This window comes from Malurus melanocephalus, unplaced genomic scaffold (assembly GCF_030028575.1).
Source record: "Malurus melanocephalus ecotype Western Australia unplaced genomic scaffold, MMel_1.1 scaffold_13, whole genome shotgun sequence".
NCBI lineage: Eukaryota > Metazoa > Chordata > Aves > Passeriformes > Maluridae > Malurus > Malurus melanocephalus.
The window spans coordinates 162112-189784 of record NW_026623245.1 but is presented as its reverse complement, the minus strand read 5'-3'; the positions used below and the strand labels follow the sequence as shown (position 1 = coordinate 189784).

The 27673-nt window shown below is 48.2% G+C and overlaps 1 protein-coding gene across 2 annotated transcripts in view; it reads left to right on the top strand.

Moving 5' to 3' along the window:
- The first annotated feature begins 575 nt into the window (after nt 1-575).
- The window catches only part of SLC24A3 (solute carrier family 24 member 3), an 89444-nt gene continuing 62346 nt past the window's right edge, over nt 576-27673 (top strand). For both annotated transcript variants that reach the window (XM_057381645.1, XM_057381637.1), the window contains exon 1: nt 576-708. The gene's annotated coding sequence lies outside the window, so the exon portion shown is untranslated. The remainder of the gene's footprint in view (nt 709-27673) is intronic.

Genomic DNA, 27673 nt, shown 5'->3' with positions numbered 1-27673 from the left:
GTGGGAGGCATAGAACTGACACATGAGCATGTGTGTCCAGCTGATTAGGCAGACATGGCATGTCCAGGGCTGACCAGCCTTGTGCCAGGAATATCGTGGAAATCAGCCAGCTGTCTGATTGAAATTGCTAAAATTGTCTGTGTTGAAATTGCTAAACCAGAGCTTCACTTGGCAGCAGGGCAAAGCTGAASGGAGAGCAGAGCAAGGGGTGGGTCACAAGTGGTGAGACAAAGTCATGCCCCTCATGTTCATGGGTATTTCTTGATACTGGAAGCATGGAGGTTTGGAAATGAGGCAGAGGCGTRTTCTGACTCCAGTGAGATGGTGCTGGGTGGGAAAACAGAGTTCCTGTTCCAGGATGAACTTTGGAAGCTGTGTGGGAATGCACCTGACTCCTGTGGGATGGGGAGCTGCTGGCAGTGTCCCTTTCCAGTGGGGTTAGAAATGCTGCTCTTTTAAACCCAAGGGGCCATGGGTTTTTTGAAATGCAAATGTTTTGGCTGCCTCAGGTGTTCAGAAACAGAATCAGGCATTGCCTTTCCTCATGTACCCTCTGCTCTTTTTCTTCAGGTTATGATGCCCTGAGCTATTCTGTGGAAAGTAGTGACAAGTGGAGTGGGAGACAGCTACTGCAAGCACGTGAGCAGAATGTGACCGATGTGCCAGAGGCTGGGGGGCAGCTCTACGTCAGGAATTGCACTGAACCAGGTAGGAATGAAAGCTACCTCCAGCTCCTYGGTCCTGCATTTGGCTTCCTCACGTAGGTGCTGCCAAAACTTGCTTATTTTAAAGCCCATACACACTGTTTTTCACAACAGAGCTTGGATATCATTTCCTCAAGTTTTTGGGGAGAGGAGGGGAAGGGTTTTTCTCTGTTCTTCAGGACTAATGTAGGTTACGTGCCTCAGGAGAAATTCTAACAAATACAGTTCTTGCTGCACTTCTCTGCCTATGATTTTTCCTCTGCTGTAATCCTTAATAACATTTCTGGACAGATGGATGATTATAGTGTTCTTTAGACAGCAGAAACTGGTACAAAAATTCTTCTTACTCAATTTTTGCTTGTTTGCGTCACTCTGGCACAGTSCAGATCCAGTCTTGCAGCCTCACATCAGCACTAGCAGTAATATTTTCCCCCACTGTGCTCTGTACCTCAGCACCTGCCATCTCACCATCTGCAGCTGTTTCTGCTGCCCTCACCAAATAGAGTGGTCTGTAGGAAGCATGGGGGATTTTATTTGTGGTGTGTGGCTTTTTTCTTCCCGTTTCTCAGACAGCAAAACAATAATTACTGAATACATTGAGTTTTCTGAGGAGAGAGAAAGCAGAAATACCTAGATACATGAAATGACTGTTTCTTCTTGAAATTGTCATCATGTGATATTCTGCAGTAGAAACTGACTCAAAGTACTTCAGAAAAGAAGTGAAAGCAACAGAGTTTGGGTCGTATGTGTGATTTTGTCGATTTTGTTTGGATTTACCATAGTGTAAATGTAAATAATGTTAAATGGTGTTAAGCATATTTGCATTAGGCTGGGTGGCAGTGAGAAGAATTTGGGATTGGGATGCTGTTGCAGTGCCTGTGGAAGTTCCTTGTTGAGCTCACTGTTCACCTGCAGCAGCATCAGTTCTGCTGCTCAGCAAATGAGTGAGTGAGGGAGCTGCCAGAGGGGCATGGGCACATCAGGGTGTTCTGAGTGACCCTGGAGCTGTCTGATAAAATGCTAGCTGTGCTTTGCTGTTTAAAAGTGGATCATGGATAGGAGCAGCATGGTTCAAATCCTCGTGCAGCCCTGACACCATGACTGCAGTTGTCAGGCWGAGCTGATTTTAGCCTTGATGCCAYGGCTGCCAGGGCAGCACTGTCCTTGCTCGGGCTGTGCTGGTGCTGGATCCGGCCCCAAATGGTGCCACAGCAGTCGGAAAGTGCGAGATTTCACCGAGCACGCCTTCCTTTGCCTTCTCCAAGGGCTGCTCAGGGAAACTGGGGCAATTTGTGATGCTGCTGAGCATAATGCACGAGTGGTGCATAACCAGAGCCTCGGGGTCTGCTGTGACCTGGGAATCAGCAGAGCTAAAACCTCYCCAGCATTCCCATGGGAGCGCRGGCGCTGGCCTTCTGGTGCTCCTCCTTCCCCTGGGCAGGTGTCATCAGGGAAATGCTGCCTGAAGAGACTTGGGCTTTTTTTCATGCTCCCTTCCCAAATGAGCCTGTATAAACACCTTGCAGCTAGGCAAAAGTGGGGTGTTTAAGAGAGCAGTTTTACCTCATCTGCTGGAGGAGGGAACRGAATGCCTCCTGTTGAAATGTGTTGTGGTTTTTTTGCAATGCTTGGCTTCTGTGCAGTGTTGGCAATAAACTGGCAATAAGCACACCTTTACATGCCAAAGGGAAGGTTCTGTTCTTTAGCTGCATGGGTGATTGCAGGCTCCTCTGAATGCCTGGCATGATATTTGCCAGCTGGTATTTTGATTTCCTAATGGTTTATCCAGTGGCCTATCTAGTATCATTTCATCATCAGAACTGCACCAGATAGGGGGGTTTCACTTGTGTTTCCTTTACAACAAAAACTGTAGAAATATTTAAGGGGTGAAATGGACTTAACCCATCCTAAAGACCATTTTATGATTTTTTTTTGTCCTTTTGCTGAGAAGTACTCATTGTGGGCTCTGGCCTGGTCCCGTGGCTGGCTGTGGTTGTGTTGAGGCCCATGGGAGCAGACCCACAGAGCAATCTGCTTGCTTTTCTAAGGAGCCTCTTGTCTCTTGTTGCTTGCCTCTTGTCTCTTGTCACTCTGTCCCCTGAGTGTCCAGCCCAGCAGTCATGGCTGCTGTCCCCTCCCTCTTGGATCCTGGTGGCTTCTCGTGGCAGTGTCTGCTGTCACACAGMAGATGCTCTTCTGGCCTCTCCTGCCATCCCCTTGTCCTTGTGGTACTCACWTGAAGGTGTGTGGAACTAGAGATGGACAAAAAAAGTGGACAGAATTTATTCACAAAAGTAGTGATCTTGTTTAAATGAAACACTTGTGTTTCTGGGCAATGTTTGACAGTTTTAGCTCATGCCAAAGATGAGCAGGAAAGAGTGAGAATTACTTGTGTCAATTCAGGCAAAGTATAATTTACTCACCCAGTCTTGTTCAGAAATGTGATTCACCCGCTGGAAGCCAAGAAAAAGGATTCAGCTGGTTTAATATTGAATTTTGGGTCAGGTCCCTGTGCTACCAGATTCRGAACTAAGACTGCACTGAGGGAACTCCAAAGCTTGATCTTGATTCAGGCCGGGTTTATTAGCTGTCATGAAGGTGACAAGCTCTGGGGCTGTGTCAGGATGGGATGTCTGTGTTTGGAAGTTGGTGTTGGAGGCAGCGTGGCTGAGGTTCCGGTGCCAGCCCTCGTTAACTCCTCACCAGACTGACATATGCTTCCTCTGATGAGCTGTCACCACCTTCCTCCCMTGTGTTATCGCTTCCATCCCGCCCAGAAAGGCTGAAAATAAAATAACAGCCCTGCTAAAGTGTGCTGTTTTAAAGTCATTATCAGTAATATCAGGAAATACTTGATTGCTGCAGGAACAAAAAGATCTCCGTGTATTCATTTAGACCCTCAGGCATAAAAGTGTTTAAATTAAACAGCTGAAGAAATTTTTATGCAATTATTTTTTACATCTCCTTGTCTTATTTCAAAAGCAACTTTCTCTTTTATCAATATTTCTCCAGTGAGTCATAGCTCATGATAATGTAATTTGTAGTGCTTGGCTGTGGAGCAGGTAACCCTTCCAGGCTGCTTGTGGCCGTGTCTTTGGAGCCCTTTTGGCACTGAACCACAGACCTGAGCCCGCAAACCCAAACCCTCTGAAGCTGCAGCTGAACTTTCTGATCTCTTTCCTCTCTGTGCYGTGACTTGTGCATGTGCTGGGCTTTAGGTGGTCTGAATTCCCCTGGGTTGTTGTGCCCAKAATGAAGTCCAGAGAACAAACACAGTGGAGCAGGCTCTGCGCTGCAGAGTTTAGGAAGGCCTTCTTCCCAAGCAGTTACAGCCTGCTATGTGAAGAGTGATTTTTTTGGTTTGTTTTCCTTTCCTTCTTTTTCTTCTTTTCTTCTTTGATTCCTAATCCAATTAAAAAACAAAGTCGCCTTCCCTCAAGCAAAATTAATTTTATCCTAGCAAAATGAAAAGTAGAMATTTGTTTCTGCCTTGCAAGTTGCCAAACCTTGCTTTCACTTGGGGGAACGTTAGAAAAATAAAYTGCTGTAAGTTTAGTAACAAAATGTCCTCGAGGAATAGCAAAAAAAGATGTTCTTCTCTCCCTGAGCTATAAGTTTGATAAATTTGACAGAATTTTGCTTGAACTTCTGCTGCCACACTCTGCTTCTGTCTGTTTGTCAACTTCAGACCTAAAGCATCATAAAACCAGGATGTTTGGGTTAAAACCTCAGCAACAAAAACAAAAACATGCTTATTTCTTCTGGGTTGGTGTGCTGGCAAGGAGCTGGGCTATTTCTTCCTTCAGCCAGGAAGGAGGGATGTTCTCCTGGTGGGAGCAGGCGCTGGGGTTTGCTGCTGACACCTGGCTCCAGGAGCCAAGGCTCGGGCTGTCCGGCACTGGCCAAGCCCCGGGGATGGTTTTGGGTTGGATCCATACACTGGGTTTGGCTGGGCTTGTGTCCCAACAGCTGCACCTTTGGCTGAGGGGAACGTGCAAAGCAGCCGTGGGGTTTGGAGCTCTTTCCTCGCGGAGGCTGCGGCTCCCTCTGTTAGAAACAACTGCGGATATTTTCCTGTCCTGCGCTGCGCTCTGGGCTCGATCAGAGCTTGGGGTTCGTGTTCTGGCCTGGGCTTTTTGTGGGATTGTAGGGCCTCTTAGCAGTAAGAGGTGGTCACAAGTACTTTCTCTAGGATTTTTCAGCCATCTRAGGGGGCTGAGATGTGTTGCTGTACAGGTGAGCAGGTACCTGAGCACCATTATTCTGAGGCAGGACCCGCTGTTTTACCTGGACAATGTGCCAAAGGKGAAGCTCAGAACAGCTGCTTTTGGCCAGGTATTTAAAACTCTGAACTGGTCACCCAAACCATGCAGTTCTCTGTAAAACAGAGCMCTCTGGGCACACGCAGGAAGCCAGTGGTGTTCTTTTTTGCTGAAATTTTGCCAGAGTGTTCCCATTTGATTATGCATGCAACTCCAGCAGTCAGAGCTTCACGGAGAAAAATGATACAAGCTTGTGTAATTAAAATCAAGAGGTGGCAGTGCTATTATCCAGTTCATCCTTGGTTTGTTCTATTGCATCGATGAAACAAAARAATGAGAAAGTAAACCCCAGATTCCAAAGGCAGTGTTGTCCCTACAGTTTGCAGGTGGAGGAGAGGTGGTAAGCTCCAAAATGTCCTCCTTGGAAAGCTGCTGGTGGTGAGGAACACCAAAGGTTAATTGACTGTTGCTGTCCCGGAATCATGTTAATAGTCCTGAGAAATGATGGCAGTTGGGGAGGAAGAAAGGAATAATCCTTGTAAGGAACAAGGAACAGATCTTAACCTGTACATCTGCTGCTGTCAAAGGCACAGAGGGATTTTGTTTGAGAATCTGTCAGAAATGCAGCCCCATCTGCATGGTAGCACTCCAGCAGTGGAGTGGGGGAACCCTCTGTCTTTTTCTGTGATTATTTTTTCCCCTCTGGAATAACTTTAAAATGCCCAGAAATTTTCTCAGTTGGGGGTTTATTTTGGCTTTTTTCCTTATGTTATTTTTTTTTTTTGTTTGTTCTTTGTATCTGGAGAAATGAGACTTGCTTCCTTGACCTTTTAGTGAGCTTGGATTACTGCTTTGGTTATTGTGTGTTGTGGAAAAGGCAGCAGAGAGGTTTGAAATAGTGAAAGAGGCCCTTGCTTCCAAATCTTTAAATGCCTTTGCATTTAAAAGGTGTTAAGAAACAAAGCATGACTTCAGACATGAATAAATATCACATTGTACCTCTCAGAACTGGGTTTTAACTTCTCTGACACTTGAGGATGCCAGGCTGCTGCTGTGCATCGCTCTGGTAATTTGAGAAGTCCTCCATGAAGCCTGTGACCTGAATTTCTAAGGAGGCAGTGAAAAAAAATTGTCAAGTCAGACTTGCTCCTTTCTCTTGGAAGAAAACGCACTTGGATTTTCACATGCTGAGCATGGAAAGCAGCGCCACTGGAGGGTTTGGGGTTGGCAGCTGGGGASAGTCAGTGTGGTCCCCTTGTTTGGTGACTCTGGCTGCCTCGGGACATTGCTGAGGTGCAGATGGCTGCTCACAGCTGCAATAACATTGCGGTGTGTACCAGATGTAGATGTTGTAGGCTGGCCAGAYACCAGAGTAGTTTATTTTTTTGCACACCTGAATTGTTCTTCTGCCATGGTAAATGCAAATTGTCCATTTAAATTTAAGAATATATTGCTRCATTTTTTGTAAAATATCCAAATTCTCCCCAGGATAATCTATGCTGCTGTAAATTTTTGGTTGTTAAAAATTGTGGACTTGCAGTACCGAGAAATTTGGGAATGTAGTWATTTGCCTTGGTGCCTGTTGACCCCAGGTAATATAAAATGTGTGACTTGKTTTTGTTGGGACAGTATATGAGGTTCCTGAGCAGATCACATGAACAACAGTATCTTTCCTAATCTATTTTAAAGTGTCCCTGTGATGCCAGAAGGGTAGAGGGAAAAAGCTTGATAATGAAGGAGATCAGAGCAAATGGTTATCAGCACATGCTTTAAATTTTGGTGCATCTGTAGTATTTCACAGATTGAACATGAATGTGTAAACAGGGGCCTCAAGCATTAATTTGAGTTTCAGGGCTGAAAACTGATGTAACTCCAAGATCCAGGACAAGCCTTTCTTAGAGTTCTGTTTTAAATTTGGTATTTTTGAGCTATTACTGCAAAAGAAGAAAAATAACATCTGGCCCCATGTTGCAAACTGTTTTTTTGTTGCTTGTTTTTCAGTTCTTGCCAGTAGTTAGTAGTTAAAAATCAAAGGTCCAGATTTTCCACGAGTGTAAATTATTACTGGCTTCATTGACTTCATTGCGTTTACACTAGTTTTAAACGACCAAGAATCAAATACAACATCCCACGTCAGGATTTAATGCAGTCAGGATGGAGTCTTTATCATCTGCCATCTGCATTTTAAGCAGTGCTTAATTGTATAGTTTTTATATACAGACACGTGCATAAATTCACTTATGCATGCATAGAATAATGGTTTTATATATTAATGCTGAAGCAGTTTGACTTAATGTGCAGCAGTGGGTAAAATAAAAGTATTTAATTAAAATGGCCTTTTTTCATGGACTGCATAGAAAAAATTCCCAGACTGGGTATTGGTTGCCCATATGTGCAAGTTTTTTGTCGTTTCCCTGCTGTTCCTGTTAGGAAATGGGGAGCTGATTGATTTTTCTTTCCCAGAGATCTCAAGATGCCTGGTGCTGGCAGTGAGGTGCAGAGCTCTGGGTTCAGCCCAGGCTCTTCAGGGGCACTCACTTTGGGAGTGCTCRGGGTGATGATAGCACACAGGAAAAGGGATAATCCATCCATGTGCTCCTCCAGCCTGAGTGGGCAAGGTGTGAGTGGGAGGTCACAGAGGGAAAGTGTCGCCACCGGAGCAGCGTGTGCCAGGCATGGTGTGTGTGCTGAGTGAACATCACAGAACAGAACTGTCTGGAACAGTGGGGCACGCTCCAGGCAAACGTGGGGAATAWCACAACAGGATGCCAGCTGCCTGGAGCATTCAAACCAGGCAGACACCCCATAGTCACCAGCACAGAAAGCTGCTCAGCATTCTGTGTGTGCTCATCCAGCGATACCAGCAGGTTTTCAGGTTTGGTTTAATTTCCGTCCTGAATTTCAGGATTTTAGGATAAGGTCAGATACCCTACAATTTCAGGATAGGGTCAAATATCTTTTAAAGGGTTTTTACTGGTGCTTTGGAAAAAAAAGTACTGATTGTGGACCAGAGGTTGCCCCAGTGCTTCATGAGTTTTCAGGCAACTTCTCTCTCAGAGGGAGCTGCTGCTCCTGGCTCATTTTGTGCCTGTGCCAGTAGCCAGAGGTAGTGTCCAGGCAGTGCCACAGTTTTCTGTCCCCTACCAGTGATCTTGGCAGTGTCCCCCATCTGTAGGCACGAGCTTGGGTGAGAATGTGCCAGGAGTTCTCACAGTTGTTGGCGCTGTCGTAGTTGTGCGTCTCTGCTGGAGGGGGAAACATTTTGGAATAAACTCTTTTTTTTTTGTTTTATTTGTATATGCATGGGAGAAAAAGAGGTGGGGTAAAAGGAAATGAGCAGTCCTGAGCAGTGTGTTTGTAGCCAAGAACAGTCCTGAGGCTGCAGCCTGTTGGACACAGGAGCAGCGTCAGCCCAGGATCTGGTGATGGATGGGCAGGTGCTGACGGCCTGAACGGCCACTTTTAATTAGCACTCATTAAAAGTCTCAGAAGACACCAACTGGAGAATCAGCTTCTGCCYTGATGAGTGTGACTGCCCTGTGACCCAGGCACTGCAGGGCTCTGCCCTTCTGTAGCTTGGCAAGCTGTCCGTGCCCTGTTGGGCAATCCAGGAATCCCCGTGATTCCCCACCACAGCAGCTCCAGCCCCAAAGGCTCTGGAGAATCATGAGCCAGAGGTGCAATCTTCCCATCTCTTAATTGGCAGGAGAAGAGGAGGGAAAGGAGAAAGTGATAATTATTTTGTGTTAAAACAGAGATAATTACTGCTATAGAATTTCACTAGAAAACAAAGCAGCAATTAATTATTCATTGTCACAACTCCAGCAAGGCAGAGCCAGGGTTCACATGTCCTGTGTGCTGGGGCACAGGGAGCCCTGTGCCTTGTCACCCTGCATGGATGGCTCCCACGGGAGGAGGCTGCTTTGGGGTCTCATGGTGCTGCTGCTCACCTGTTGCTCCATAAAAYCTGRCTGCARTCCCAGTCCCTGATGGGATCCCTGYCTGTGCTCGTGGTAGAGGTGGCCTTATCAGCGTGCCACAGCCGGGTCAGCATGCCTGGAGGAGGRCCCTGGCAGTGGGAGAGGYGGCYACTYGGGCTGRAGGTGGGCCTGGCACTGCCTTTTGGCTCCATCCATATCCAGTGCCCAGTTCACTGGGAAAAGTGCAAGCAAAGTGTGAGGTGTGTTTGCCAYTGGGATTGGGACCAGTGGACCGAGTGACATTTCCCTGGAGTCCTCTGGCATCTCCCAGTTAACAAGTCAGTAATGGTTTCTCTGTATGAAATAGCTCTTTGTGTCTCATTTTCCCAGGGAATTCGAGGGTTTCCTGTGCCCTTTGTGCTCTGCAGTGAGAGCTGCTGAGCTCTGCCTCTTGAGAGGATGCCAGTGTGCGAGGGAAAGGGAAGGAGAAGACATGGATTTGCTGTGAGGGGACATCAGAGCCGCTCTTGAAGCCAGCAGGACCTCGAGGATGTCCTCCAGGGCAATTGGTCCCTGCGAGGACCCTCGGTCAGGCAGGATGCTGGATGCAGGGATGCAGCAGCTTTCCTGTAGCCATAGCAACCRCCAGGGATGTGGTAACCGCTGGCATCCCTGGACCAAAGAGAGGTGCAGCTCCAGGGCCAGGCAGTGAGCTCAGCCACGGACGTTCAGGTGAGCAGGGCAGGCATGGTGACACTGTCCAGCTGCACTGCTGGACACCTTCTGCACACCACGTTGTGCCTCCAGCCCGGGCACACAGGGTGGGTAGAGGCTGGAGCCAGGTCTGGCAGACTGTGCCCCAGCTGTGCCAGGCTCTGCAGAGGCTCTGGCAGCCCCCAAAGCTGAGGGGTGGGCAAGAGAGCAGTCAGGACAGCTCAGAGAGCAGTGGACAGGGGAGTGCAGATGAATTCAGTCTTGTGAGCCGTGTCTTGGAGCGAGATTGTCGGATCCCTACGGAGCGAGGCTCTGTGGGTAGTGCTGAACCTTGCCCTCTCCCCCATCCCTGGTAACCAGGATTACAGATTTAATCAGGATGCAGGAGCTGACAAATACTTGGACTGGGTGATGGAAAGTTCCACTGAGCCACCACTGCTCATGTGCTTGGGGGAAGCTGGTACTGGGGGAATCAAGCTGCTTGTGAGCTCTGTGCTTGAATTAATTTTATGTTCTGCTCGCACTTGGGTTCCTCCTTTTGACATGTCTTTCCAAACTCCCTTTTTCTAAAAAAAAACATAAATTCCAAGTGAAGCTTTTGTTGAAAGCCARCACGTCTTCTGCCCTACCTCCACTGCATCTATGCTTAATGGTTTGGATTGAATCACTGTCTCCTGGGAAAGACTTGCAGGGATATTTAACCCGCCTYCAATATCAAATTAATAAATACGTGAGCATGCAGGAAGCAGAGAGGACAGACCCAGCAGTCCACAGCTGAGTTATGTGATGTGTCATTACCCATAATCTGCTTGGCCAAGTTTCCTTGAAGGTTTTAGTGGTGTTTGGACTGCTGGAGGAGACCTTGGTGCATCCGTGTTCCGAGCACACGTGTGAGTACCTGAGTCTTGCTTCCTCTGCAGAGCACATGGAACTGCTCTGCCCAGCCAGGGACAGCTGAAGACAGGATTGATGTTCCCCTGGCAARTTTTCCCATGCAGGAAATACCCTGCTGCTTCGAGCCTATAAATCAGGATCAGATGGCCTTTTAAGGGTGTGTGCTATCAGTTCCCCATCCTATTTTGATTTTGCAGATCCTTGACACATTCCCAGTGGAGGTGCAGACTTGCCTGGAGCCAGTTGAACTAGAGAAAGGCCCGTTGCTTTCACTCCTTTTTCCAGCCCCAGGGATGGCAGTCCCACAAGGTGTCCCCAGGTGACACTGCTCCTGGGGGAGCCGTGCAGGTGAAGCTGGGGTGTCACTCTGGGGGACAGGGCTGGTGCCATCCCTGTGTCTCACAAGTGAGGTGCTGCCAACGCTGGTGGAATTCAGGCAAGCAGAGGGCTGGTGGGGTTAAAGCAGAGCCTGTTGCCTAATTTCAGAGGGAGGTTTGYAAGCAGACCAGGCTTAATTTATTGCCTTAATTTCCTACTCCCACAGGTCTAGGGGAAGAGACATACTTCGTAGTTTATCTGTAAAACTCGAAGAACTGAGTGAACTGTTCAAATGATGCTGCTGTGAGTGATTAGTGTGTGGGAAACTGAGATGAACTGGAGGTTTGTGCTTGGTGCTGGGAAGGTGACAGGCTGTATGCCTTGCCAGGTTTGTGCTCTGTGTCCATGCCTTTGTAGGTGCTGGAAATTGCGCAKAAGGGAGGTTCCCTGGTGTGCACTAATTCCCCTCTTGGGCAGGACAGGCCGTGGGAGGCTCAGGAATGGTTTGGGATTGTGTCGCCCATCTGACAAGCTGCGTGGCACAGCAGGGGCTGGGGTGCTCAGCTCTGTAAGAACGAGGTCATCTGAGATTTGGGGTAAACAGAAACTGCGTGGGAGGTTCTGTATGGAACCTCAGGTGTGGCTGTCAGGGCAAATCCCTCTTTATTTCTTGATGTGCTTAACAGCAGGCATAGTGGGACAGCCCTCAGAGTGCTGACACAGGCAAACACACACTGCTGTTTCTGTGGAGGTGAAAATAGTTACAGCAAAGTCAGAATAAGCACTTTCCTGTTGTCCTTTACCATCCTCTTCTTTTTWAAAAACATTTCGTTGCCCTTCTGTGTAATGCTGTTTTGTTATTATCAAATTCACTCGAATTTTAAACGGAATAGTTTCATCTGCTTTTTAATTTTTTGAGTGAAAATACTTGAGATCCTCATCTTCATGTTTTGATGTGAAGGTGTCTCTGTGATGGTGCCACATACAATGCATCCTCTTCACAGCCACTCGGGAGGCTGTGGGAGCAGGCTCCAGGATCTTGTGGGAGGCTGGAATGGCTGAGGAGAAACCTGTGCTGTTCCAGCTCTCCTCAGGCAGTGTTCCCTGAAGTGGGAGATGGGGATAGCTTCACTGCAATTTTTGGATGGAAACACTTTGCTTCTAACATTGGCTGTAGCAAAAAAGTCTGGAGAAGCATGAAATCCTGAAGCAATTAAATGTATCGGCAAAGTGGGATTTTTTTTTCCTTCTTGTGAGATACTTTGCCAGCTGTTGTTTATGGAAAAAAAATCTCAATCTTTTTTATGAGAACTGTTTTTAGGTTTCTTTGTGTTTGGGGCTGATTTATACATTATGCATTAGCTTGGGAAGGCAAAACATTTATTTACCAGCCTGAATATTTAGAGGAAGAATAAGTGGGTGTTGGTGAAAAGTCTGTATGGATAGCTTAGCCAGAGATCCAGAAGAGCTTTGCTGGGGTTAGAAATGGCACAATTAAATTGTAAGGGAACAGCCAGACAATAAATTGACTTTGCCTATGTCTCAGTGACCCTGCTGCCTGCAAGGCCTTATGCTCCTTGCCAGGCTCCATGGCCAATGCACAAAGACAACAGAAATCCCTCTTTCTGCTGGATCATGAGGACTAAAAGTAGTTGAAAACTTCTCTGTTGTTGGAGGTACTGGCTTCATGGAGGCCAAAGAAAGAGGGGACACGTGGAATGGTTCCTGACTGGGGTGGCTGTGAGAGGAACTGAGGAGGAGTGGGTTTTCTTTGTTTAAGTTTGCTGAATGGTATTTTTGAGAGAGTTCTTTTATAAGGCACCATTCTGAGAAATACACGGTTCTTTCCATGCTGTTCTCTTTTCTTTTTTTGCTTGTGAATGAAAGAATGTTGATTAGAGCTCTGAGTGAGCAGCATGCCATTGTTTAGGACAAGGCATGCCTTAGGAATCATGCTGCTATAGAAGGAGGCTCAAAGGTAATCAATTATATTGCTTGCTAGCTGCAAAAACCTACCATCAAATGGCAGCTTATGGGAGCTGGGCTATCTTAGGAACAAATGGACTAAGTGGGTTGGAGCTTAGAAGAAAATAAACAGTGTGGGGAAAAAATACATCCTTATGGTTCAGAACATCAGTTTCAAAACAACGGCCGTCAGGAAGTGACTTCCCTGGGAGCAGGTCCATGGCTACCTCAGGAGCTGGCTGGAAATTGTAGGGCTGGTTTGAGTGAAATGCAACTACCAACAAACAAACCAAGCTCTGAGACCCGTGAGCAGTGTTTCAACGTGATGGTATTAAACAGAGAAGTTGCAAACCTTCCTGRACATCATTACTGTGGAAATGAGGACTGACCTTTAGCAGTCATGGAATAACACTGCATCCTGTTTTCTGGAAATGCTGCAGGAACACACAGCAAGCAGCGATAAATAAGGGCTCTCAGCGATGGAGGCTTTGCAGCTCTCCAGGGTGGTCGGCTGGTGTCCTCAGGGAGGGGAGGAGGTGGCAGCAGAGGAGCTGTGAGTGCCTTTTGGCAGAGCACTTGCACAGGACAGACTCCCGTGGGCTGCCTGGCACATCTGGGTGGCTGCCCAAAATCTCACCTGTGCCTGGTGGTGCTCGGCCATTTCACTGCTTTTCCAGGCAGGCTGTGTGAGCTGGCTGCTGTGGCTGTTGTGTGTCTCACTGTGGCTCCACTTGCCCTCTGCTTCCACTGAATAATGACAAAGATGCCTGCGGAGCTGCTCAGGGCCTGGCAGAGAACATGGGGGAGAAAGCAAAGCAGAGCCCCCTAGGGCTTTGTGTCCAAGGGGAAAATAGAGGGYGTTGTTCAGTTCTTTGAGGGGGACTCAAGTAAATTATGTCTGGTCAGTAAATCATGGTAAATCATGGTCCAAAGCAGCCAGCCCCCAATCCAGAAGGGTTCATTTGCCCCACAGCATGTCCTGAAATAGCAATGTTTGGATAATGTTTAGGGGGTAACTAAGCTGGAACGTGTGAATAACTGTTAAAATTGTGAATGCCAAAAAAGGGAATCCATGCTAAGCTCAACAAATATGGATTCATCATTTAATTAAAAAAAATGTTACAATTGTAATTTGGTTTTGTTGCATTACGCTATAGGCTTTTTGGCAGGGATTTTGTGGGAGATGAGGGAACAGCAGCTTGATGCTTCCCTCAAGCCTTGTTGAGACTATTCTCTGTTTTGCCAAAGTGTCCATGATGCACTCTTAAAAAAAATCAGTCTTSTGCTCCTCAGCCTCCCGCTGGAAACTGCTSTGGAGGGTAAATGTGGGACAAAGCAGATCTTGGATGCCTCCWCTCCCCAGCTGGGGGTTTGCCTCTGAAAACCAGGGTGAGTGGCTGCAGTTAAGCCYRGTAMGGAAGGAYCTGGCCCCTCTGCTCAGCTGGACCTGGTGTTCAGGGAGGCAAGAGAAGTTCTGGTCGTTTGTGCTCCACTGGACATAATTTGTGTGATCTGCTGTAAAGTTGTAATTAGGTGGGGTGGTCTTCGATATTGGGCTTGAGCTGAACACTCCCAGCGAGTAAGAAAACCCCCTTTTCTTACCTCTATGGGTATCAAACCCAGGCAGAGCCATTGCATGTCTCTGAGCACATGAAATYGGGTTATAGCCCTTATGTAAGGGGTGTGAGAAGTGCCCTGGCCCRAGAGGATGATTAAAAATGCAGAACTCTTTAACAGGGGGAGTTTCTCAATTTCTTTGAGGGAAATAAGGGCATACGGGCTGTCCCTGTGCTTGCATTTTAAATTAACCCGAAGTTTAATTTGTTGCATTTGTTTTAGTTCATCAGCTGGGCGAGGGTGAACTCAGGCAGAGAGACRTCAGAAAATTAGGCTTTACTTCTTAGAAAAAGCCACAAAGCCTTGCAGCTGCAGTTACTCAGGAATTACAAGGTTGGTGAAGATGAGTAGGGGGAAAAGGAGATCTTTAAAGCCAGTAGATCTGTTCTATATAGCTGCTTTCAGGTTTGGGGAACTTTTGTAAACTCTTTTCTGCAACCATGGAATGCTTTTTGACTGTTCAGTTGTTTTTTCTGATTTTGTTTTTTAACTTGCTAGTGATGAAAATGGGTTTGACCCTCTGGTTGTGTAAGGTGGCATTGGGTGAGGGCTGCCAGGCAGTCCTGCAGGGCAGCTGGCACATGGCCCTGCTGGAGCTGGGAATGAGGATGAGGATGTGCCCTGTCACTGGGCTGAAGGGAGCCAGGACTGAGTGTCCCTGTTCAGAAGCATTGCCTGCTCTTGGGGCTCAATGCGGGAGTTTTGTTCAGTGGGGAGGTCTCCTGGGTACTGATGGCTTCTGTCCTGCTGAGGATGAAGCTACATTCCCAGCTTGGCTGTTGCTCCTGTGTGGCAGGGTGGRGAGCACGGGAAGATGAGTGGCTCCTGGCAGGCATTGGCCATTTCCTTCCAGTTCTGCCCAGTTTTGGTGCTGGGGGCACTGTGCCGAGGATGCTGCGCTCTGGTGCCGAGAGCCACAGGCATATGGCAGTGGTAAGAGTGGTTTCCATGGAAACCTTTCAGCAGCATGACATCATTGGCACTGTCACATTTAAGCTTTTCAAGGCTTTTTGGATTTCAGGGATTACATAACTTTGGAAAGGTTAGGCTGGGGCTTGGATCTAATCAGTATTCAGAGTCTTAGTTGAATTAAATTTTTAGAACAGCCAAACACCCCAATCCAAAAGTGGCCGGCAGCAGTGGTTTTCTGCTCAGCTTGGACAGGCTCTGCAAGCCCTGGAGCGTCAGGGAGGGCAGAGCTCCCTGGGCTGGGGCAGCAGCACATAAATACCTCTCTGGTAAACCATGCCACAAATTCATCCTCCTGCCTGTAGGTGCTCTGCATGATTTTTGGGCACAGCTTTTGATTTAAGCCCTCTGGCAGAAAGAAAGGTTTCAATAAAAAGAAAAAGCAAGAAGTTTTATGTAGTCTTTTTCCTCTCTGATCAGCATCTGTGCCWGCATCCCTGAAACAGGTACCCAGCTACAATTATTGTAGTAGAAGGTTCCTGTGTGATTGGTTCCTAATTGTTAAATTTGTCCTGCTGGGAAGTGCTGTGCAGGGAAGACAGCAGCATTCAGTATGTCCCAGCTGCCAGTTTGCTCCTARATCTGTTCTGGGAATCAAGAAAGTGAGAGACATGAGTTTAAAAAGTATTAGCAATGATATTAGTATTTCTCATCTTGTTAATAACTTATTCTTACCTAGTCTGTGATTCTAATCAAAGTTGTGAGTCTGCAAAAACACCCACCTTTTAAAATGATTGCGTAGCTGAGCCAAGTTTTTTTGGCTTGGAGCAGAAGAAAAACSTTCATCTTGTTTCTAGATTTCTGTAATCATTTCCTAGCAGCTTTTTGTGTTCATCGTTCTGCGCAATAACTTTCCATATATGTGAACTTGAGSAAAATACTCTGTGGTTTTCTGTTAAATGTAACTCAGTGTTTTTCTGAGACATTCAAGACTGAAGCTCCTTGYGGGAAATTTTGAAATAATATAATAACATCTAGAGATGCAGTAAACCCTGCAGATAAGGCAGGGAAAGTCTTGGAAGATGATGGATTTGTTTTTAACCACAGTACAACTGCTCCAGACTTGGGGTTCCTGATTCAGCATTCCTGATGATAATGATTTACAGCMATGAAAGGAAAGTTGGTTCTAGGATTCCCTGGAATAAAAAGATTGCCTGGGCTGGAAAGGAATGACTTATCTGGCTGAAGGGAGCATGAAAAGGGGGGGGAAAGACTGAAATCCAGAGTGAATGCTGTAAAGACCCCTGCTGGTATCTCTCTTCCAGCTGGACCCTTACAAGCTCTTCTGYCTGCCGGGGTCTCAGGGCCAGCTCTGCCTCTGAGCCACAGAAGCCAATACCTGGCAGGGCTCGGAGTCCTGGGTTGGAAGGGATCTTAAAACGTACCTTGTTTCACCCCCTGCCTTAGGCAGGGGCACTTTCCACTATCCCAGGATGCTCTAAGCCCCATCTAACCTGGCCTTGGACATTTCCAGGGATCCAGGGGCAGCCACAGCTTCTCAGGGCAACCTGTGACAGGGCCTCACCATCATCATTGTAAAAAACTTTTTCCTAATATCTGATGTAAACTCACCCTCCTTCAGTTTAAAACTATCGCCCTGTAGCCCCGAGTAAGGAATGAAGGGTTGTGTTGCAGCTTTGGGGGTTAATGGAGTGTTACCTGAGGGAAGGCAGCTTTTAAGCATTAATTATATTTTATTTATTTATTTATTTTAGCAAAACACATTTGTGTACGTCAGAAGACGCATCATCTGCAAGAAAAGTGTCATACCYAGAATGATTCATAAACCAGATGGCATTTTTCTGCCTCTGCAGAGTTAATCTCCTAATCTGTTTGCCTTTTACCTGTAATTGTGTATGAAAGGCAACTGCTATTTCAAGGAAAAATGGTTAAAACCCACTCTTTTTACTTAACTAATATCATTAGAGTCCACATGCAAAATTTTGTTTTGCTAAACAAGAAATTATTGTGACTGCTTCCATTGAGGGAGTTATCTGTGCAGGTAGCAAAAAGGCTGCAGCCTTTCTTTTCTACAAAAGGTTGTAGTTAGGGAAGCTTTTTTAAGGAGTCAGAAATGTTGCAATTCAATAATTATAACCAAAAATAATTGCATCCACCTTGTTGAACATCAGGACAGGCACGGTCACTAAGACAGGGGTCAGTTGTAACCTTTCCAAGCCACCYCTTTAAGAGCCACTTTACACTGTCATCCTGTGCCAGCTCTAATCCGGTCYCCTCTTGTGCTTGTGTGGTCTGTCCACTTCCCTCTGCTGACATCAGAAACAGTTCTTCACTCCTGACAGGAACACGAGAAGGAGTAACTTGGGAAAGAGCCAGGTGGATTTCAGAGCAGCCTGGATGTGCTCAGTAACATTGTCTGGCCTCTGCTGATTTCTCAATCCTCAGCGCTGTGTGGTGATGGATCGGAGGGAGGACAGCTCAGTGGTGAGGCATGGTCTGAGCTGGTTCCCCTGGCGTGGTTTCACGTGCATGCTGGACACGAGGGATGGCCTAAAGGAATGAATGCCCACTGCAGTGTTGGCTCTTGGGCCAGTGTCACTGTCACCAAGCTTGGGTGGCTCTGGAGCACGATCCCACTGCCCTGGTGTCTTTCCACAGCACAGGGAGAGGGTCACTGTGAWGTGGAACTTACTGGATGAAATGCACTCTGAGGTCTTAAGGACACGTGAAGCAGGTGAGTTTTTACAGGAGGGGAAGAGGATAGACAGGGTGAGTTCCTGCCATTCCCAAGCTCTGTGGGAAATCACCAAGGGAATAAATGAATCCCTCAAGTGGGATCTGCACTACCCAACCATGTGGCCCTGAAATTTTACGCTACTGCAGAAGCAGACAGCTTGGAAACAATTTACTAGGAGAGTTCATCCAGATTTGGGTCTTGGGATTGATCTTTTCTCCTGTATTTGCTGGTGGTTTGTGTACAGAGGYTGGAAAGCAAACAGCCCTGGGTTGGGATGGAGGAGAGCCGGGCTGTCATCAGGATGAGCACAACATCCATAGCTCTGAGGGGATTCACAGCACAGCTCCTGCACCCAGGGAAGCCAGTTCTGAGCTCTGGCACATGAAGTGCTCCCAGCAGAGATCAGAAAATGTTCATGCTCCAGCCCACAGCTCTACTGAGAGCTTGTTAGGACTGCTCGCTGCAACAGTGTCAGTGCACTCAGAAAATAATTCAGGCTGGAATAGGTAAATGTGAAATACTGGGGTAATCAGGCTCCAAACACAAAAACAACACCTTGGTCTTGTTTGATGCAGTAACTAAAAAAAATGAAGCGCTATCTGTACTTGCTCAGGGTTTAGCACTAAACTGGTGGACAGGGTTGGCACAAGAACAGGGAAAAGAAATGGACAATGGRTAAGTACAGCCTTGAAACAAGAAATGTCTAGCCACAAGATGGGCGGTGTGGAAGAGCTTCCTAAAAAGGGTTGTGAGGGAAAACCAYAGCAGCCCCAAACTGGGACCAGTGAGATCCCAGCTCAAATCCAATGTCATGCAGAAAGGCTTTACAGGACTACAGGGAGATGTTTGTGTAGGTGCCAGACTGGAGCCCCAGTGTGGAGCAGCCTCGGGTAGAGGTGTCCCTGTGGATGCTCTACCTCAATGTTTCRTTCCCAAGCTGAGTGGCATTCCTGGGGCAACAATTTCTCCTCAACAAGAGAGTGCTGTGAGCTCAGCACTCGGGTTGGAAAGTGTTTCTCTTCTGTTTAATGAGCTGCCATGAGACAAAAAGATGAGCACAGCTTGCAGTAACCCCATCACTCTGGAGGCTGGTACCTTTGTGTGCTGAGAGTGCTTCATCTCYGAGAAAAAACATGCCTTTTGCTTGCAGTCCAGGGTCCCATGTGCTCGCCCACGTGTTGAGAAACAGCTTGCAAATCATTATCTGATTGGCACCCAGCCACTAAACTTCCAGTGACCTGCCTGCTGATATTATTTTGTGTGCTGCCTTCTCCTGACATATCTTCGTTGAGCGCGTTGTATTGTTTTTGGAATAAATATGAGGGTAAACAGTAAAAACTGAAAACAGCTGCCAAGGATGGAGGTGAAACATAAACTTTGTGGCTGGTGTTGGAAATAGGATCTTTGGTCTGGCTGCCCTCTCTGGAAAGGGGCAGGCKTGTTTGAGCAGTGCCAAAACAAAGCTCACTTGACCTTTGCCATCCCTGGATGCCAGCTCAGAAGGCGTCGCATGCGGAATCTGGCTATTTTTGGATCTTGCCCCGCAGAGAAAGTGCTGCAGGTGAGTGTCTTGGTATATTTAGRAGGTATAGAGAGTTGCTGCAGTGGGCCAGGCCAGAGGTTTGTTTTACCTGCTGTCCCAGCTCCAGCAGAACCAGTTGCTCTTCAGCAATTGCATCCAAATTGTGGAGTCTGATAGGCACTGACAGGACCTGTCTGTCCTGAGTTAGTCTAATGTGCTTTTTCAATGAATTTGAACTTTTTGGTTTAAATGAATCTAAACGTTTTGGTCTCTGCAGTCCCCTGAAGTTCAACACCGACATCACGAGTGTTAGCCATCTCTAAATCCCAGGGAGCTGCRGCAGCTCCTTGTGCCACACAGGGCACATCAGATGGAGAACTGGCAGCCAGAWTCAATGGGCAGCRTGGGAATTTTAGAGCTTATCATTCYAGATCTGCCACCAGCCAGCTGGGTGAGACTGGGAGAACCCTTTTGCACAAATATTTTATTCACTGACAAGGTGCAAGTTGATCCTGCTGTCCATGCTAGGCCCCACACAGCGTGATCAGATCTYGGGTGAATCCTCTTGACTCTTTCCTGAACAGTGAGGATGTTATCCATGTGCTTTTTCTGTCCTCTAGGAGTACCACAGCCTGTCCTGGGTGAAGAAAGGTCTAACCTGGAAAACACAGTGAGCAGGAGCGGCTGCCTCTGAGGAAATAGGGGATATTAGCAAATCCCTGTCGTGTCTGTGAGGTGACAGGRAAAGGCAGATTGCTGCTGCAGACTGTGCGCTCCCTGGCAGGTGAGGGCGGCCAGGTATTGAAGGTAAAACTGTAAATTGCACAGTCGGCAGGATAGGACAAACAGAGGTGTGATTTGGGAGTGCTTTTGTATTCCTAGTGTTTCCCTGGCATTTATGGACTGTTGAATTTTTTTTCTGTGAGTGATGGGACCTTACCTAGCAAAGAGTCTAGGGATTCCCTCTGTGGCCTGGCACCAGGGAGATCATCAAAAGTCAGTTCAGGTAATGCCTCATTAGAGAGCTTGACAAACACTGAAATACTGCTTAAATGCAAATTTCAGTGTTATGGAGTTTGGTTGGTTCTTTCTTCTGTTTTAAAAACACCTGTTTTCAGAGGTGCTTCAGCCAGATCTGCTCACCAYTGTCCCCAACAYTGGAACAGCTAAAGCYTCACAGATCCCTTGCAAGCATTTCYACYTCCAGTTTAAATGGACTCATTATGTTTCAGCTTGGTAGCAGTACGAGGAACAACGGGGAAGAGGGAAAAAATCTCGGGAGTTAAAAGAGATTTCAAAAACACCTTAGGAAATGTTCCCAGCCAACCACAAACCCTCCCTGGGGATCCTATCCACATATTAGAGCTCCAACTGCGTATATCAAACAGTTCAGAAAGGAAAACTTGGCCTCTGTAGYGCTTGGATGGAGAGCAGGCGGCTGTGCTGGAGTGCCAGAGAGCCTCATCCTGCGCAGGAAAAGCCACCCCGTGCGGGGCTGACCTGTCACGAGTCGGGAAGCCTTTCAGGAAACCAATAGGAAAATGCATTAGGTGGAGATGGTAATGCTTTTCCCAGGCAWCATGCAAGGGAGTTCTGCTTTACAGATTAATTCTTTTGCTATAGCTGGGGCAAAAATGCTCTGCTTCACTGATCGATGGAGCCTTGCTGTGGGAAAATGGTGCTTTTATGGCTGGGGCACAGTGTCAGCGTGTGATTTGGGAAGAGTGTTTGCTGTTTGTGATCCGTGGCTCTGTCCCAGCCACCTGCAGGCACCTGAACAGTGGGCTGGGGAAAAATCAGGCGTGGAAAGGGAAGAGGGGAAACATGCTTCCTTGTGTGTCACGTGCCAGAGTGCTGGCTGGGGCTAACTCCTCACACYRGGGTGTTCCTGCTCTGGTTTGGTGGRGAGTGGGGCAAGGAGCCTTATTCCACCGTGTCACTGCACACAAATGGAGGTAACTTGGAGTGGATCGAGGGGGTCACATCCTGCTCTCAGTCTCCACACTAACTTATGGCGTTGTCAGCAAGCTGAAGATTTCCATCACAGTAACCAAGCACTGGGGTGGGTCAGATCCTCCATCCTTCAGTGCCTGAGCTATATTCCWTGCTCCTCTCCAAGGGGTGCAGACCTCTGAAGCTGTGTTATTCCCAGCTTGCACGGTTGCCCTAGAAATCAGCCCTGTATATTTAGAGCTTCAGGTGCATTAAACCATCTAACAGAAAARCTTTTCTTGGTTTTGGTTTGCTCTGGCTGTGCCAGATTATGAAAGGGAAATTCRAAAGCAGAGAGCTGAATAAAATCAGGGCTTTTGGAGACAGGAGGGAGGCATTTAACAAAAATCATTTACTTTTCCATAAAAGCTTGTGGCTCAAGTMCCATAAAATCAGGCTTGGAGGGTTTTTATTGGGGTTTGAAAGGGGTGGGGCAGTTTCTGGTGTGATGCTGAGCCTRGTGGAAATGTGAGGAAGTATTCAGTCTGTGAGTGTGAAAGGCAATTCCTTGGTTCCATGCTGCCTCAGTATGTGCCGRGTCACTTCACCTCCCTGCACCTGTGTGCTGCTYSGTGAAGTAACAGCGGTGATGCCYGTGCCATGAGAGGATTAGCCAGCTMTTCGCAGTAGTTTTGGGAAATCTCATGGATAGGACCCTCAGAAGTGGAACAAATTAGTATTTGTGATCCAAATAYTTTGTCACTTTTTGCCCAATTCCARAYTTGCAGCTGCCAGCAGCTGCTGTGTGCCCTCGTGCACATCACAGCCGTCCATCATTTTGGCGCTGGTTTTGTCAAGCAAGGTGGGTATTCAATAATCCTGGCCAGCACTGCAGCTGCAGGGGCTGTTACCCTCCTGATTTCCTGACCCCAGTCTCTTTGCTTGGCTCTGTGTCCAGATATTCCTGATAGCAGAGATGTGCTGGTTACTCTGGTCACTGCTGTTATATGGCTGGTTTGTGTTGTGTTGTGTTGTGTTGTGTTGTGTTGAGTTAAACATCATGGAATCATAAAATCATTTGGGTTGTAGGAGACCTTTGAAGGTCATCTAGTCCGACCCCAAATATATGGTGTTTCTCTGGGACTTGAACAGTGGGACCTGGGAGGTGCCTGGGGCTGAGAAGAATGGGGACAAGTCACCTAAWGCTAGGACAAGGAGCTGCAGCTTCCTCCAGCTGTGCTGTCTTTTGGGAGGGGATGTTTGGGTCCATGACCCAGAAACATTCCTGTCTTCCAGTTCAGGAGGTTCATTGCCTCCTTCAGGAAAGGGCTAGAGGGTCAGAGCTGGCAGAGTCCTCTACCCAGGACTGCTTTCCTCTCCTGTTTGCTGCTGGGAATTAACAGTGTTGAGAAATAAAGCAGATACTGTATCTGGCTGTGTTTGTCATGTTCCACYAAATAGCCGGGAGGATTTTCCTGGGTGAAGGGCTGTGGCTTCCAGTCTCATTAATTAATATTCAGCTGCTCTTTGGTGATATTTTGCTTTGCTAAACCTTCCTTGGAAATGTAGAAATGTTGTTCCATCAGGGCTCATAGCAGAGGTACTGTAAATCCCTGGTGTTGGGTGCCTGWCAATATCTGTGCAATGTTTTACTTTTTGAACAGGACAACAGAAGCRCTTTCACTGTGGCTGTTACTGGGTGTTGGTGCCAGATTTAGGGCTGTGCCACCCTGTAGGACAGTGGTCATTCCTGTCATGAATCCCYTGTTCAGCAGTGCCGTGGTTTCAGCAGAGCCCAGGGATGGCCAGCAGTGGTGCTGAGGCTGTTTCAGGGGTCTCTGGGGTTTTGCTGTCATTAGGGCTGCCCATCCCAGCCTTCTCACAGTTCCTTGTTGCTGCTGCTTGCACCCTGGTGAGGGTGATCGTGCTCCTGGAATTCCTGGTTTGGAGRTGTTTGTGGTTATCTCCAAAAGCTGATACTGAAGGAATTGAGAGAGAAAGTGTGAGGCCTTCCACGTGCATTGAAAAATGTAGCCTGACATCACTAGAGAAAAGCTGTCCTGCAGGTCTTGTCCCCAGCTAATTTCAGTATTACCAGTGCCCTGTGTAAGCAGTTCTGCACTCATCCTGGATTACAGCAGCATGGATCCAATCCCACTGWCTCCTTGTGGGGGTTTCCATGTTGTGCTTGCTGTACAGTGTGTCTCCTGGAAGGGCTGAGGCTGCTGGCAGCAGGACATGCCAATTTTAATCAAAGCCTTTCATTGCAAACCCAACTTGTGGTTTATTTGGGATGATGAGTATTTCCTCACCATGTAAACTTGCTAAAGGCAGCCCTGAGCACGGGGGAGGGGATCAGAAGTTGTGGCAGTTTCCCGTGTTATGTGAGGCTTTTCCCTTTCTCAACTGGCCATGCTGTGGGCAGTGGCAGCTGTGGCATGAGGGAGGTGCAGGGGACAATCTCCTTCCCCAGGCATCAGCAGAGGCACTTYGGTGGAGGAATCAGCATCCTGGAGCTGTGAGAAAGAGGAAAAAGAGTGTCAGGAGACAGAAAGGAAAAAGGGATTTTTTTTCCTTTTTTTATTTGCTGCCTGGTTTGCAGGAGGGGCAAAGTTTGGGCTGTGCAGAGGGTAGCAGGGCTGCAGCCCTGGGGTTACACAGATTGCCTGGACTTGAGCAGAACCCCCCAAACATGAGCAAAGCCCATTCCAGACTGCTGTGCTTGAAGCAGCAYAGAGAGGCAGGAGCAGGAGCAGACTGTGTTGTCCCTTCCTGCAGAACAATGGGATTGGTTTGCTGTACCCCTTCTCTGCAACCTCCTTTTCAACTCTGTTACCCTGTAACATTTTTTTCTGTCTGACTGATGTGGAATGATAACTGAGGGAAGGAAAAGGGCTGGATTTTAAATGTCTCCTGTGTYTGGGTTTTGTGTCTTCAGCTGTGGAGCAAAAGGGATATGCCCATCAATGCAGGGGGCATCTGGCAGAATTAGCAGTGGCTCAGAGCTGACAGGAGGCAGCACTGGAAGGTGCTAGAACATGCACTGGTTTCTGCCAGGCCTGATTGATGTCCTGGCATCTCAGCCTGCTTTTAGAGGGGCACAGCTGCCTTSCTGTTCATGATTCCTTGCCTCTGCCTTCCATCTGCATCCACTCTGCTTCCTGGCAAGCCAGTGCGTTGGACGTACTGCGGTCCTAGGTTGTTTGCTTTTAAAGCCTCTAAAAACTCATGCTGTGTTTCAGAACAGAGCAGGACACTGCCAAGCACATGGTGTTATCACCTTGTTTTCTCTGAGATGTCTCTGCATCTCCCCTGTGTGACAGTGAAAGGTGTTGCTGCCCTCTGTGCTTTAGGAAATCCAGTCTAGCCCAAGAGATGCTGAGGGCAGAGTGTGGATAAAATATTGTAGATCATCTTTTCCTCCCTTTAYCCACAAAGCCTGCCTGAGTTGGAGCCTGCTTTGTTTACTGCTTTGTTCTTGTCTGGGATATCACAGCTGTGCTTGCTGTGGTTTGTCCTCTGCTTCCCTTGGCAGGGTGAGAGGGGTGTAAGACCCGAGGCAGAGCCTTGGATACGGGTGGGAGTACCGAGGTGCTGCTGTGCAGAGTCCCCTGGTGCAGGTGTGGCTGGCAGGGCATGGCAGAGCTGCTGCTCCCATGCCAGTGTGCATGCTGGAGCTGTTGGGAAGCATGAGGTGGATTGCAGCCCCACCAGTGCCTCCAGTGAGAGCAAAGCTGCTCCAGGAGCTGAGCATCCCACGCCCCTTTGGRCAGCCCTGTGGTGCCCACCCTGCCTGGCCCAGCTGCAGGTGCCACTCTGGCGTGGCCGGGCTGATGGCAGAGCTGACATTYGGCCACCTGCAGTTCCCTGGGATGAATCCGGTCCAAGCTCCCSAGAAACCCTCTTGCCTTTGAGTGCYGCTTTCCCTTTGATGGYGCCCGGGCGCTCTGGAGGGCTCTGCCATCCGGCGGGTTGTTAGCATGCACGGGCGTGCCTTGCCTGCCTCTCAGCAATCCCCTTTTCCCAGAGCTGCAGCCACAGGATTCACTGTTTCGTGCCCGTTTCCCCAAGATCCGTGTGGCGGCCGAGTGCCGCAGCCGTGTGCCCCGAAGCTCGGCGGTGTGGAGCGCTTTGTTGTGCCCTCGGCCTTCTGCAAACACCCAGAGTTTCCCGGGCTGACAGGACCCAGCTGCTGTGCACACACATCTGTGGGTCCCCACTGGACCCTCACCCTGGTTCTGACCCGTGATCCAGCAGGGAGAGGTGCTGTGCTGTGCTGTGCTCGGGACTGTGGTTGGAATGACACCTGGAAACAACACCCTTGGAGACTGTGCCAGGGTGCACAGGGTCCCTTCGTCGCTGTGCCCCTGAAATGGAACTGTTCATGCAGGGGACGGTGAGAGGCCTTTTGAAGGCTGTTTGCAGATTACTCATGGCAGGGAAGGGTAACAGTTATGCAAAGGTTATGCCACCAAGGGAAAYGTGTTATTTAGCTGTGTGATTGCCACTGAAATCCATTGCCCTTCTGGCTAAACCTCCCCAAGCTCTTTGAAAGTGTCTGGCATGTGTTCCCTGAGTGTGACACAGCGGTGTATAGGTCAGCAGAGGAAATTAGCCTGGATTGTGCTGTGGCTGAGGGAAGCCTTTTCCTGACATGGTGAATCACCAGGAGCAGCTCACAGCCTGGCTGGCTCACTGCAGCTTGTCCTGGTGTGTCACCTCTGTGTACCTGCTCACAGCCTGGCTGGTGGCTCTGGTGTGTCCCCTCTGTGTACCTGCTCACAGCCTGGCTGGCTCTGGTGTGTCCCCTCTGTGTACCTGCTCACAGCCTGGCTGGTTTGTGTCCTCTGCTGGCTGCCTGGCTGTTCCTGCTCCCTGTCCCTTTGCAGCCAGGGTGCTGCCAGGCCTCTGGCTCAGCATCCTCAGCAGTACAGTGCTTTTCTGTAGCCTTATGAAACGCAAAGAGATGCTTGCCAGCCTCCTTGGCTTTGCTTTTAATGTGTTTTKTCTCCTTGCAGCCATTAAAACTAAAAGTCACCTGTTATGCAAATGGATTTTCCCTATATTAATGCTTTCAGGGGCTCTAGGCCACTTCTTATTGTGGTGTGTATGTACATTGTTAGGAAGTGGAGCTGGACTGTGAATTTACAATAGGAAATGCCTGAAGTTTAAGCATTTGCATTTTTCCTGTGGGTCAGGAAGGTCCCAGTCGTAGTTGAGGAGCAAGTTTCCAAGGGGGMTGGTAGGAATCATCACAATCCTCCCCAGGTGTCTGTGCAGCAGGCAACAAGGGATCACTCCGGTTTGGGTGAAGTGTCCTCCTGATTGTATTGGGATGGGATGGGATCAATGGATTTCATCTGAGTCAGAGCACAGGCAGCAGCACAGAGTCAGTATTTGGGTGCAGCAGCTGCAGGTGGTCGATGCTCCTCTCTGGGAGCCTGTCCTGGATCCAGTGGGGTACAGGTGAGTCCCTCATCCCAAGGGTGCCTCCACAGCTGCCAAAGAAGGGTGTGAGTTCACTGCCCTGGTCTACACTTATGCTTCTTCCAGAATCTCTGCAATTTTCTTGGTGAGAAGCATCATGCAGTGGGAGATTCTTGTYGATGATGTGACCCTGCTCCATATCCAGCCCTGCCAAGAGTAGGCAGAGGCTGTACAAAATGTGTGCCATGTCTTGGTTCCTCAGGGGTCAGCCCTTCACACAAAGGGCCTTTCCTTGAGGATATGAATACTATTTCATTGTTTTTCCATCTTGGAAGGCAGGACAGCAGGAGGGGGATGCWGCAGAAGGATGATGAGGTGGGTGATAGTTGATGTAAAAGTGGAAAGTATTAAATAAGGCATTAATGATGAGAGAACATCTCTGGGGTGCTCTTTTTCTGTCTCCAGCTGTATCTGTAACATCAGCAATGCAGGCACCACTCTGACAAGCCGACTTTTGATGACACAGGATTTTGCTGTAGAAAACAGAGCTAGGAGGGGTTGCAAGAGGAGAAATAGTTTAAAAGCCCCTGTACAGTGCTGTGTCATGGTCCCCTTCCTGCCAGCTGGCCTGTCCACCCTCAGCTTTGTGCTGGCAGGTGGCAAATGTGAAACCAGGGCTGCCTTTCCTCCTGCTCTGGCAGAAGCTCTAGAGGAGCASCACAGCACAGTTC